This window comes from Pleurodeles waltl, chromosome 7 (genome assembly GCF_031143425.1).
Source record: "Pleurodeles waltl isolate 20211129_DDA chromosome 7, aPleWal1.hap1.20221129, whole genome shotgun sequence".
NCBI lineage: Eukaryota > Metazoa > Chordata > Amphibia > Caudata > Salamandridae > Pleurodeles > Pleurodeles waltl.
The window spans coordinates 390,784,426-390,798,714 of NC_090446.1; the positions used below are offsets into that span (position 1 = coordinate 390,784,426).

At 40.4% G+C, this 14,289-nt stretch overlaps 1 protein-coding gene across 5 annotated transcripts in view; it reads right to left on the reverse strand.

Moving 5' to 3' along the window:
* LOC138304103 (CMP-N-acetylneuraminate-beta-galactosamide-alpha-2,3-sialyltransferase 2-like) overlaps positions 1–14,007 on the reverse strand; it is a 379,283-nt gene extending 365,276 nt beyond the window's left edge. For 2 of the 5 annotated variants that reach the window (XM_069243846.1, XM_069243845.1), the window contains exon 1: positions 13,758–14,003. The gene's annotated coding sequence lies outside the window, so the exon portion shown is untranslated. Of the gene's footprint in view, positions 1–13,485; positions 13,724–13,757 lie in introns of those variants that run through there. The other 3 variants (XM_069243850.1, XM_069243849.1, XM_069243848.1) reach the window with 3 other exon arrangements.
* Positions 14,008–14,289: the final 282 nt, after the last annotated feature.

Below are 14,289 nucleotides of genomic sequence, written 5' to 3' on the forward strand. Positions count from 1 at the left end.
CTCAAGGTGGATGACAGAAAACCCTGCTTTCATCACACCCATGTTCCTCTGAGTTCAGCATCTCATTTAGACTAATGAGCAATGTAATTGGAACAAAAGAGGGGAGGTAAATTACTATTGTAAAAGTACCCCCGCCACCTCTGCTTTTGGACAATTCATATGTGAAAGGACAACACAAAAGATACATATTTTTGTTTCTCTTTTGTCTCGATTCTATTTTTTCTAAAAAAATGAGTTATTTAGTCATAATATTTTATAGGTACAAAGGGAATTTTCTTTTTATAATAATGTGACCCGTAATGTTGATACTCATTTGTTAGAAAATATGTGGTACTGGCATATGTTAGACATAAGTTTGGAGAATACTAATGAGTCTTGTTTTGTGTAATTCCTCATGCCACTGAATCAGATAGGTTATATTTAACAAGAGAAGTGACCCAAAGTACAGCCTTGTTTAGTGCATCTTTATTTATGACGGACTAAGGCTCAAATACAGTTAACATATGTTAAAGTAGCACGTTTTTAGTCAACGCCATGAAATATGATTCCTTAGCTTAAGTATTGCACATTCTTACAGACAGGACATTAAGGAAGAGATATCACGCATGAAGAAGTCAGGTCATCCTACTACTGCAGATTGGATTCAAATGGTCATAGAGTAACACCCCCGTCCACTGAGTATAACAATTATTTAATAAATCCTTTATCCCCAGATTGTGTCCGTAGACCGGGATTTAGAGTCACTGGATCAGTTTTTGCCCATGATCAATGGCATCCCGATATTGAATTTTCTTGTAGAGTCATATCTTTATGGAAAGGTATTGATGATAGTAAGGTTGCGATAGGGAAGTCCACACATATCTGGGATGAAAACATTTACATTACACTTAGATAGATAGCACGATGAATCCTCAGACTGTCATGAAACTAACTTATATTTCTTTTATGTTTTCGAGGAAAAGGCACTGTTGATGTGGGCTGAAATGTTGGTTGCAAGACTAGAATAGATAATGCCGACATGTGGGGGGCACCTCCAACCTCATGGACTATTTATTGTTGGCAGTGTGGAGAATTACTGTATGCCCAGTTGCCACCAAACTGAGGTGGACTCTGTTCCAAGGTGACTTTGCACGCTCTGGTTTTGATAATTCCTGGAATTAAATTTGACAGCTTTGCAGGAACACTCCAAAAGCTTTGCAATTATTTTTTTTGCATCATAATCGAAGGAAAAGAACTGCAGACTATTATGGTACGAGTACTTGGAGTAACATTCCTCAGCAATACCTTTCCTTCAATGATGCACAGCTATTCTTTGGAAGTATTCTGACGTTTGTTCAGGCCAAAGCAACAGCTCAATGATTGCAGATAACTTGAGATTCTTAAAACCATCAACATTATCAAGGATCAGTTCAGCGCGGTTAAAGAAGAACTGCATGTGATGAGAATAATGGTGGTGCAGCACCGCTAGGTACCCTTTTGACGGCCATGCAAGAGGGCAACTGTAAATTGATTGGGACAGCGTGTTGTAGTTTCATTCCAGCAAACGATGCAGATAATGCAACTTTAGCAGAGGCTTGGCAGAAACTGCATAATCTATGAAAGAAAATGCTACATAAAGGAAGTGCTCCAGATAATTGGTTTAGTGGGTGGTTGACATTACTGCCATCCTAGATGTCGGGACTGTTGGAAGCTTTTTTTCGATCTTTTGTAGCCTTATTATTAATATATTGTGTCCTTAAGTTGATCCTAGCATGTTGTAATAGAGTAGGTGCTAATGCTGGAGGGATGTTTCCAGTTAGGACACCAACACGTGTGCTAGATTCTCAGGTAATGTGTAACACTTAGTGCCAGACAAAGACCAATGCTTAGATTCAGTAGTTGACAAGTCAACTAGGGGAGGAATGTTACAGGAAATGTAGAATGTGTGTGTGAAAATATAGCGGAACAACCGACATTGGCAGAAAGCACTACGATATATGAAATAAAAGACCACTGCAGGCCAAAATCCAATGCTGACCAAAATAAGGTCAAGAGTTCACTTGGGGACAAGATTCAGTTAAAAGCTAACTGGTATTTAACAAACCTGTAGGAATTTATGTCCCAAAAGCACATAGGTTCACTGAGATGTATTTTATGTTTCCAAACAGACTATAAACCTGATTAGGCAATGTGTGCAGGAAATCTAATCAGCTAGGACTATATGAAAGTCTTAGGGTAATAATAAGACAAACATGGTATTAAAATTGTATTTGCTGTAGAAATGTATGCATTATAGAGTGACGAATGAGTAATTTTGTATGCATTGTTAAAGCCACACGTTAAGAATGTGTAGAAGATTAGTTTAGAGTTAAGGGGTTACAGGGTCACAGGTTTTCAAATGTTTTGTAATAAAGTCTTGTGTAATGTTATATATGAGAGGCTGTCATGCTACAGCAATTGATGATCTGCTTGTGTGAGGAGGGTCGATGTCCCCGTCACAACAGTGAAGAACTGTCTTTTCACTGCCAAAGTGTTAAGGTTTTTTTATTTACCCTGAAACATCACCTTCTATGAATAAAATAAAAATGCATTTAGATCAGAAAATACACACATTTTGAGATGTTTACACATAAAGGGATGGATGATATGCTACAGAGAAGGATTCATTGCCTTAATGAATCCTACAAAAGGAGGATCTTTCAAAGGGTGGGCATTAAGAGCACAAATAGGATGAACGTATCAGTCAATTATAAATGCATTAAAGGTGAGAGAGAAGAACAGGAGGTATTTTCGGAGTCAAGCAAGCAAGAAGCATATAGAGTGGTGAAAGGGGTTTCAGCTCTGTGTGAAACTCTGCATAAATAGCAACAAAGCCAGTAACAGGATGATTCCTTAGTCATATATAACAGATTAGGATTTAATAGATCACTCTTACTAAATGATTGTTTGAACCTCTTTCCGGTCAGCTTTTTATGTGACTCAGGTGTACAATTAACTCTCAGGTAATTACCTCATGTTCATCATTTTTACTGGATGACTTTGGATCCTTCCACTGCTCACATATAGGGAAACTACTTTTGTCTTTTTCACTAAGCACTCCCTGATGGTGAATGTGTTTTCTTGCGCTCTCTCAAGTGCTGCTTACCCCCACCACCCCATGAAATAACTGCCCTACATTGCTTCCCGTTCCTCCACACACCACCAGTTCTGCTTTACTCTCCTAATCATGTCCTTGAAGTAAATGGTTAACTGTATGAGTTTTTGGAACTCGACTATCTAAAAAGCCATTTCAAACAAATAAAATGTGTTTTTTATTTACTGTTTTTAAATTGATGTGTCATCGTGGTTTGGCAAATAAAATGAGACACATAGAAAATAGCGCTTGCATCATCCCATCAGCACACAAATGTATGGTGTGCAAACGTTATCACACATGCGTATGTCTACAAAACGAAGTAGCCGTCAGAAGCAGCCACATCATCGCACCTTTTTTTTTTTCCTTGTGGATGCTGCACCGCTTCTGCAAAGAGAACTAATAAAGTCAATAGGCCAACAAGGCAAGATCGATTGACTTTGCCAATACTGCTGTTTCTCTGCGTCCAGGTACCTTTACGTGCACTCTCAGAAGCTCCATCCCCGAGGGCCACATGTACCTGGGATCTGGGTATCCAGATCATCTCCTCTCGTTTCTTGTGTTGCCGTTCTCTTATATATTCTTTTTTCCAATGCTGGTATGTACTCCTATAAGCACTTTTAAGCCCTGAACCTAGCTGCAAAGCAATGAGGGGAAGATGGAGGACAGATAGATGAAAAAGAGGGAAGAGGAGGGCAAGTTGTTTAACATTAGGATATGAAAAGGTTGCAGCCAGGAACAGCCCACTATCTATACTGTTGGTTGTAGCAGATTGAGAGGGAGCGCAGAGAAAGGGAGACACAGTTTGACCACAGAGATAAGACAGAGGAAAGCATTTTTGCAGCAGCTTGGGAAAGACGGAGGGAAAAGGAATGAAGGAGTTGGTATAGAGATGGTGACGAATTCATGGTAGAACATGGATTACAGGGACAAAGGGCCCTCTTAACAGACTGGGCTAGGTAATTGGTTACAGAGCATTGAGAACTTGCTTTTCTTTCTTCCCCAACCCACTTCCTACTTTATTTTCATTCACTTTCCTCCATCTTCTCCATTCTTGTCCTCCTTCTGCTACTTCATTTTCAATATACCTCGCCTTCTTGCCTCTCAACCTCACCTCCCTTTTTCCTTTCCTCTTTCCAGATTGCCCATTCCTTCCTCACTAATCTGCGATTCCATCTCCTTTATTTAACCATGTGCTCCTTTCTTCCTCATTAGGGTCCACCCACAATGAAAAACCCAGAGACTCACCAAAGGTCGGTATGCGAGCTCGGAATCCCTCAAACTTTCCATCCTAGCTAGTTCAAATGCACCTGCCGCAGATATCTGGATTCAATCTTAGAGCTTCACAGAGAAGATTCCTTGTAAAAATGGTTACTTCTGTAAAGCTTTAATTGTCTGTTGACAGACCTTTTGTTTCCAATACATAACATATTTAGAATGGTCTTTGGGTAATTCCCTTGCTCAAGATTGGTTGGCATACTTGTCTATCTCAGTTGATACTGTACTTGATTCAAAGGAATCCATCCTATACTTGTGTTTGTTCTCCCCTGGGGCATTTCGGTATCACAGTCTTCTGGGGTGGTTTTAGCCAGAAGTAGTCATCCATTGGTCTGTGTGATGTCATTCACATTTTCCTTCCCCCCTCCTGCAATACAGGACAAGTCAGCCCACTTTTACCATTGGCTAACCTCACCAAAAGAGACTGTTCTCTCTAAGGCCGACAGCTTCCCAAACATTAAAGTTTTGCAAATACTTCAACAACACAATCATTGACAAAGTAGAAAGCCTGGCAGCAAATATCAGACCTTTTGGCTTTGTTAGTTCTTGTTTTATTTAAAAGTAAGTACTTCACTGGACTGCATGCTTTTCCCCTCTCTCCTGCTTGTTCCTCTGCACCCCCCCCCCCCGCGCGCTCTCTTTTTCCTCCCTCATGCTTCCAATTATTTATGTTATGCTCATTTATTTATTTTTGATTAGGTGTTACCAGGCTGCTTGTTTTCTTTTTATGCTGGCAAACAACTGCTTTTCTGTACATGTAGTTTACTGTCCTGAAACTGTCATCCTCTATCTTAGAATAGCAAATTAAATATTGTAGCCATATGTCACAACATGCCCGCAGATGTGTCACGATGCAGTCATATCTGCCACAATACATGCAGGCGCATCAACCATCTTTGAACTCATTTTCTTTAACAAAAAACCCATTGAAAGATTGCTGGTCATATGTGCAAATCCATATCCATGCATGTGCTCACAAATACAATTGCCAAATCGAATTAGCACAGCCAGTAGCTGGGCCTTTTAGAGCTCAGATCTAATGGCTTTGCAATGCTCACGAAATTTGGAAGTGATTAGAGCAGTCAAGATTTCCATTGCACAACTTGGCAAAAATTGAAGATTTTCAGTGAAGGGCTGCGCCTCTGACACCGATCTCATGTAATACAAGCAAACCAGGTGGCAGGAGACAGCATCAAAAACAGCAGAAAGCTCCAATAAAACGAGAGCAGTGACACCTTCCTAATACTGTATCATTCCCAGTCGGTCCATTAATGCTAAATAAGCAAACTTGGTGCCATGGCCAGAGCGGAAATCCGCTTGAGCTGCATGCAGAACAGAATGTTTAACCGAATAATAAAATAGACAGCTTTGTTTACTATGTTTTCCATTTTTGTAGCCTATAAAGCAGGTGCGACATAGGTCCCAAGGTCCTGAGGATGGCAGGATCTGCAGTAGGTTTTTATTAACATGTGAGATACCAAGGCTTGTTTCTAGCAGGTGAGATTCCAAACTGTGGTGAAAAACGGTGTTCATAATTTCTGTGACAACTGTTGCCAGAATTACTATAACTAGATAAAATATCCTGGCAAGATAACGGTCCAAAAGAAAACCTGATGCAATAACCTATGCCAGAGCAGATATCTTCTCCGCATTATCTAGTAAGCAATCCTTTAACCGCGCTGTCATTGTGTCACTTTATTCAGTTTGAAAGCGTTTTTTTATGGAGGCAGAGAACTCAAAGTTATGTCAAACGGTTCACAGACTGATTCAAGAAGAAAATCATATCATATGACAATAGTGCTTCACAAATCTCGGAAGAAGAAGTGACTAAACAAGGTACAGGAGAGGCTAGCCCTTTCACAATTGTAAACGCTTCCATCGTACTGTTAGCTGAGTTGATGCAGATCAGGTAAAAAAATGGCCACGTGTCTGTTGTACTACCTTTCGCACAGCTTGTCAGCTAGAGCGTATCCATCGTATCTTGTCTTACTGGAGCAAAATCTTTTCGCCAAGCCCTTTCAAACACTGCAGGAGAGTCTGACTCCTTTAAGAATGTCTTTGTACCAATGTGCTGATGGGAGTTTTTCTGTGGAACCTGACAGCAGTAAAAGGCCCATTTGATCTAAGGCCATGGTTCCCAACCTTTTGACTTCTTTGGACCCCCATTTTATGGGTACTGGAACACGGGAACCCCCATTGAATCATTCTTGGAATCCAGGGACACCCCCAATGAGTCATTACTCAAAGCTGGGGACCTAATCTGTTAATATTATTAAATTTTCTAAGTACTCACGGACCCCCTGAGGAGAGTTTCCGGTCACCGAGAGGTCTTCGGACCACAGGTTAGGAAACACCGATCTAAGGTGCTTGTGATGCAACTATTGGTCCCTTGGATAAGACCGTCCACCTCATTATTCAGGCATGGCACTCTCGTAGAAACAGGAGAAATTTCTATTAGTAATTTCTATTAAAAAAAAAAAAACAATGCCCTACCAAATAAGTATGCGAATCAATCAGTTTACTTAACTGAAGAGTATTACAAAAGTCAATAAAACGTTTAGATTCATAGGCAGACATGTTATCTACTGTGGTGTTACAATCACACAAGATTAACAGACTGGAGGCAGAAAGAGCAAATGGAGTTATGAGTTTGGGAAAGTCACAGCTAAAACTAGTGGTGTCTCCTGAAGGCCAGAAACTAAATCACTTACTGCAGATAGAGTTGGAACTCAGTGTAGACTGATGGTAAAAACTTCTGCCCGTGTAGTACTAGCCAACAGGATCTGCACCATTTTAAAATTGCACCTAAAAAATAATTGCAACACCGCCACACAGCTTATTGAGGGCAAACCTCTTACCACACAGTCTTGCCTTTACTACACATATGCCTATACCGCCAAAGGTAAGTCTAGTCTGTGTGTGTGTGTGTATATATATATATATATATATATATTAAAAAAATTAGGGCTTGGGTGAATAGTGATGTACAGTGCAAAAGCAATTTTTAGGAATATGGGCGGATAAGGCTATAGGGTAATTTTAGTGTTATGGTGGGTCGGGTATAGCTCGAAGAGTTTTTACGGTTTAGGGGTGGGTAGGAATACAGGGTAGTAAGTGTATTTGTAGGGTTTAGGAGTGTCTAAGGGTGTAGGGTGGTAAGGGTATGGCTGGTAAGTGTATTTTTAGGCTTTAGGGGTGGGTATGAGTATAGGGTGGTGAGGATATTTTTAGGGTGGGTAGGTGCATAAGGGGGTAAGCATATTTTAAAGGTTTAGTGATGGTGGGGATATAGGGTGGTAAAGCTAATTTAAAAACAGGGGGCTAGAAAGGTCCCCCCCAATAAAGAAGAAATTTATAATTAATGTAAGAAAAGGGGGAAGTTGGAGGGTCTCCCACCCTCAAAGAGGAAAATAACATTTCAATTACAAATATATATATATATCTTGTGTGGTAAAAGCGTAGGTGGTAAAATAAAATGCCTTGTAAAGTCATTAATCCCTTGAGGCGATCCGCCTCAATAAGCCAATGAAATATACAGTACTCAAGATTCCCCCAGCCAAGTATCATTCAAAAACAAAAACTCAAGGTATAGCTTGAATAGGTAGAACTCGAATGTTCTAGCAGCTTGGGGACAGATCTAGCACTAATAAGAGCAGCAAGTACCAAGGAGTAATTTTTTGCAAGTTGAACAAGATTGGTGGTTAATGAAGAAGATACTGAACCAATAATTTCCTTAGGGAAAAAGCAATTTGAAAGGTTAATCTGTGTCCAGTGGTCTTAGCCCCTTGATTTCCCACCCAAGTGTTTGCAGCCTTGCAAAGCAACATATAGCAAGGGGCACGGCTATGTTCAGGACACAGACAGGTGCAAACGGGTCAGGTGCATAAGTGTGCCTGCAAATCTATAGCTCCTGTTTCTAGACTTGAACTTTGGGAGAGGCTAACAGGTCAACCAATGGAGATGGGGCTAATACTTCAACCAATTGGGTGGAGCGGTCCTTAAAGGCAATGCAGGAAAATACAGAGCATTTTAAACATACTGGTTTTGTGAATTTGACAATTTTGGTAGGCTACTGAGAGGTCTTTAAGAAGGGGAATGAGTGATTGGACAACACAAAAATCTGTTTTTACAAATTTCAGTGCAAGGCATTCAATAACCTGTTTTCCTTAAATTATTTCAATAGGATGCTATGTCAATTGTCCCAAAAATCTTTTTAAGTTCATCTTCAGAAAGATGCTCCTACATGACTGTTGACAGGGAAACCTTTTAATTGTGCTTGTTGGAACACTGGAACATATGTGTTTTTTGAGGCTGCACGTGTGTACATGCTTCAGTATATTGATCTTAGTGAGTTAAAGCAGCTGATTTCGGGATCTGTGACTGGCAAGTCTCTGGTTTGACCCTAATGATCTTGCTTTCTAACTGAGACTCAATAACTGAGTGCCAATAATTTGGAAATATTGCCATCAGTTATTTACTCTGGCAACCAATATAATATAAATCCTGATAGCACCCCACATTGAGAGGTTCTCATATGAGATGAATGAACCATGTCCATATAGTAAGCCACCAATCCAAAAGAACTGGAAAAAAGGTAGTTGCCTTGAAATATTTGTGCAACAAATGGTGTTCCAGCATGCAAAGGACACAAATGTTCCTTCAAGATCCAAGACACATAAAATATGTTGCTGATGGACAATATCCTGCAAAGAGGTCACTTCAACAGAAATATTGCATATGTGATAGCAACACACATGCTTTCAATTCTGTTATCATGCCCACAGCACAATTAGAGTGTCAAATTCACTAGACTATCAATTTTTTTAAATACTGCAGTGGCAACGTCCATTATAAAATGCAAACATTCTTACAAATTTCTCCAAAGTTCCTTTGAGAAGAATAATTATCTTTTCTATTTTGGTTGTTCCTCAATGTCTATACTAATTATACCAATTAGCTGGCATGGTTAGAGAAAGTAGCAACCCTGGTTGGTGCCCAAGAGAGGCACCACTTTGACAACATGGTTACCAGATTGTCACAGTAACAAATAGTGCACAAAGTAGTGTATTCATTGTGAAATATATTTGCATGGGTTACTTTGTATACACAGAGTCATAATAATGCTGCTTTTGACAGACCTAGGCTTAGTTGTACTGCAGTATAATGTTTCACAAGCAGTCTGCTGCCAAACTACCAGACTACACTATTTTGAAAAGGCAGGACACAGCTGTGCAGTGCATAGGTATGTGCAGATGTGCTGTATTTTGCATATATGTCATTACAGGAGGAAAATCACACAAGGCATTCATTAAAGCATATTATACATTTGTCTCACAGGGAATTCTGAGCGATATTTGCTTTAGGTGGGAAAGCTATGCCTCTAGCTATACATAAATTACATGTGCATGCTTCACATTGCTGACCACCTTATAATTAGTTAACGAGCAAATATTAATGAATTAAGTAATTTGAGACCTCAGGGTAATAATGAGTAATCTGGTTTGAAAGGTAATGCAAAGGTCTTAGCAGCGGAGTTCTCTAATGTGTCTTTCTAATGGAAACTTAAAAAAAAGTTTATACCAGGTACAGTGAATTACTAAAAACACATATTGTTAACAAACTTGCTTTATCACAAACACTAAATGAGGATGATTAAATGAAAACTTTGAGCCACGCAAAGTTTCGCAAAGTTTAAAAATGGGATTTACTCTCCATTGAGAAACGTTATTTCCGTAGGGAAGTAGCCCCGAGGTTATACAGTGTAGTGCTTGTGTTGCTTTGCATCAAGGTTTTGTCCTATGGGTGTTCCCATGCAGGCACCCATGGCTTTTGATGCAGTGCCCAATCAACTAAGAACGATAGTCAGGGCCCTTTACTACACAAAAGAAAACTATCTTGAGGAAAAATATATTTTTACGTGTTTAAACTTTGCCCACATGGCATGTGTGCTGCACTGTTAGTACACGGAGTGAGAGAAAGGTTTTAAAGTATGCCTCAACAAAGTATTTTATATTATAAGGGTAAGTTACGTCAGATGGCACACACTCACGTTTGCACTTTGGTGCAAAAATGTGTTTGTGGAGCCATATCTTAGTAGACATGCTGCTTTGTTGATTCCTCCCTTTCGGTTGCTGCATTCTATGAAAACTTAAAATTTGCTTCTAAATCTCTTTGCACATTTTTTGGCAGCCTGTCTTTTAATAATGTGCATAAAGGAACATCATAGCATTATAAATGCACGCCCTCAGCATTCTGTTCTGTGGCTGTCTGATTACACAGAGAGGTCGCTTCATTGACTGCAATAACTAACTGAGATGGCATAATATAAGATAATTAATTTCCTGATCATTACTCCCAATGCTTTAGATTTTATATGTATTCATCCCACCATTAAAAGCCAACAAAAGATTTTTTTTTATTTATTTTTTTGCAATTTTGATACATCGCAAACGTGGCCCAAAGGCATTAGAGCGAACACGTAAAGAAGTACAAGACTCAGATTAGTGTCCCCACTTCCAAACTGACACATGTTGCTGTTGGGCGACATCCCCTAGTTGCAGAATGTGTTATTTTTCAGCCACCTCTCTGGCCTTAGCCCCACTCTACTCTGGATGCAGTTTTCATAATGTTTTTTTGCTCTTCTTCACCCTCTTGACATGTGAAGTACTTTGAGCTTTCAGTGTGGCCTTATCTTCAGCAGCAGCCCAGCACACAGCAGGTGACCTGTGTGTGTCCTGGAAGCTGCAGCAGACCAGGCTATGACACAGGACGGGGGTGTCTGAAGCCCTTTCATCCCTATGGGCGCTGCGCGCCTGTCCTCTCTAGGCCCGCACAGGTGAACACGTGCTCAGTCGGGTCAGGAAAATTAGCATATAATATGCGCGCAGTCCAAAATCTAAAATAGCGCTAGTTTAAGTATCGAAATAGGAAGATAGAAACACGGTGGACAGCTGAAAGACAGACACCCCTTACCACAAAAAAAGAAGTACAAATGAATTTAAACCCAGCCCCCGAGAACCAATAACAAAGAGATTTAGGTAAAAAACAAAATCAGTTATCACATTGGAATAGCAAACACTATGCAGTTTAAATATCTAACTAAAACAGACTAAACAACGTTAAAAAACATAGGTTAAACAGAATTAATCTATAAAGCAACATTAATCAACATGTTTGCATCTGCCCCTAACCGATTACCAGAAGAAAATCTTATTTAAAGAAAAAGGGGAAAGGTTGAGTCCGAATGGGGTACTAGACTGAGATACGGGGGAGCCCATTGTTCACTTAAGCACACACAACTGTACTGGCTACAATAAAAACCAATACCTTGCAATAGAAGATAAAATTATTTCAATATGCCAAATTCCACTCATCTTGTATTCAACAGCTCGGAGCTCTTTACGAGAAGTATTCTGTGTTTGCACTGTCTGTTTAGAAAATATAGCTCCTTACTCGCTGTGCGATGTTTCAATATTATTATGCACGTGTCTCACTAGGAAACAATTTAAAATTCATTAACTAGAATTCACTTTTTACTGGGCTTTAATATTATTAAAGAATGACTCATTGTTTAAAGAATTCAGTTTTGACTTCCTGATAATTCCTTTGTATAAGTGCATCTCTCACCCCCAACTACCCCAGCACTAATGACGTTAGGGAGCTTTACAAGCGTCCAGAAAAGAGGTTCCTGATTGTACCAGTAAAATTATACGTAATGCGCATGGAGCAGGTGACAAACTATATTTTAAATAAATACCACGCAAAAGCATACAATAATCCAATTGACAACAACCACTGCTTAGAGCAGTGGTCTCCAGACTTTTTAATGCCGCTCCCCCAGTTGAAAAATAAAAATCATCGGGTCCCCCCTCAGAGTTTTTCACAATTATTTTATAAAGATGGCAATGTTTAAATATGTCTAGACCTATTTAAACATTGCAGTTAAGTACAGTTACCTTTTTAAAACTGCAATAACATGCTTCTGCTTAAAACAAAGGACTGTTATCTGTATAATGCTTCTTTTGGCTAGAGTCTGGCGCCCCCCCCCCCCACCCACCTTGGGATCACTTGAGCCCCTCCTAGTGGGGCCCGCTCCCCAGTTTGAAGACCTCTGGCTTAGAGGGTTGGGGGTGATCCGCAGACTGCCTTGAGAGGGTCCTACGTTTGAGCAGGGACAATAAGCCTAGCCCAAATTTACCTATAATATTGCGGTTATTCGGCCATGGTCTGAATATATATATATATATATATATATATATATATATATATATATATAAATAATAGAGAAAAAATGGTGCAACTGGATCAGACACCAAAAGGGGCTGCACAATATCCAAAGCTCGTGGAATGTAGAGAGTGAAGTAGAAAATATATATATACACACATACATATATACACTCCACGCGACTATTTTTGCAGACTATACATGAAAGTTCTTCATTTACACAAATTGCGTTTTAAGCTACAATATTGGCTCCTATTAAACATTGTTATAATGCTTTGTATGTTTTTTCACTTTCTGAAATCGTTTGGGTAATTTAGCAAGCCTTTTTACGATTTTTTTTAAAACTAGTGAACTGAAACAGGAAAAAAATACAGGTGGACCACGTCGACTTATTTATGTCTTTTTTTCCAATGAGTACTCACGTAGTTTTATACCTGATAGGAATAAGTAGCCGAAAACAATGGTTGTTCTGATACTTGCAATCGTACGTTTCGAATAAAGAAGTTGAAACGACATGCCTTAGTTTGTAAAGCAACACCAAATGTGCTATTCACACCCTGCATGAAACACGTCGAGAGCTGCCATGCTCCTAATCGATTTTATCCGCTTAAGAGAGTTGAAGTCGTCCAGTCAGTCCCCAGCACAAGAAGTGCTTTAAATGGGCCAGGAACTGTCCGGTACAGAGTACCGGCACTTTTTTATTTTGAGAGAGAGAGAGAGTACCTGCATTTCCCAGGAAAAACGTAATAATTGTAATTGGAGAGTACCTGCACTTCTATTTTTCCATTTTAAGCACTGAGCACAAGTACATCTATTCCTACCAAAAAAAAATATCCCTAAACTCCAAAGCGTATTCAAATAAACTTTTTACCTTTCCGGGGATCCCTTTTAGAGCCCCGACTCGCGGTGTGACAGAGCGACCCCCTGTGGTTGAACCGTTCACGGGTCACAGGGTGCCCGATACTCTGGTTCTGCCCCGCTAACAGTCAGGGCGCGGCTCCCCGGCCGCTGTTGGACTAGGTTCGCCTCTGTATCACGGGCGCTCCTCACCCAGCCCCGTTCACTGGAGGCACTCGAAGAGGAAGCAGCACTGCTTCAAGCACGCGAGGTCTCGCGGGACGCCCACAGCTGTTCGCTTCTTACCTGCACCCAGCAGCAACCATCCCGGGTCTGCAGAAAATGCCGTGGAGCCCGAGCGTCCTGTGTGAGCGTGTCCGAGAGGACCGATAGCACGCCCTGCGCAGGATTAGAAAACCGCTAGGTTGTGTGCATCACGCACGGAGGACGGTACTGCTTCTGGGCAGCTTTTTTTTCAAACATCCTGTATGTAAGGGGAAAAAAACAGAACAGGAAACATCAGCCAGCGGAACGAGCCTTGCTGCAACCGTAAGGCCTGCACCTGGGGAGAGCTTCGCTGACCGAGGTAGATAAATAAAAATAAAAAAAAGCGACCGACCTCAGTGTGACTCGGGACCTCTGCTGTTCTCCCATCTTTCAACCCAGTTAGGGGTGAGGCATCTCAAGCTGACAAACGTTAGAAACGAGCAGATCGCTCAGCCCCTGGCTCTTTCTTTATATCACGATACTTGTAGTTTTGGTTTTCACGTTATTAATGGAGGGGTACAATTTTAAGATACCACAAGGAAAAGAAACAAATGTGAGATTTCTGCATGGC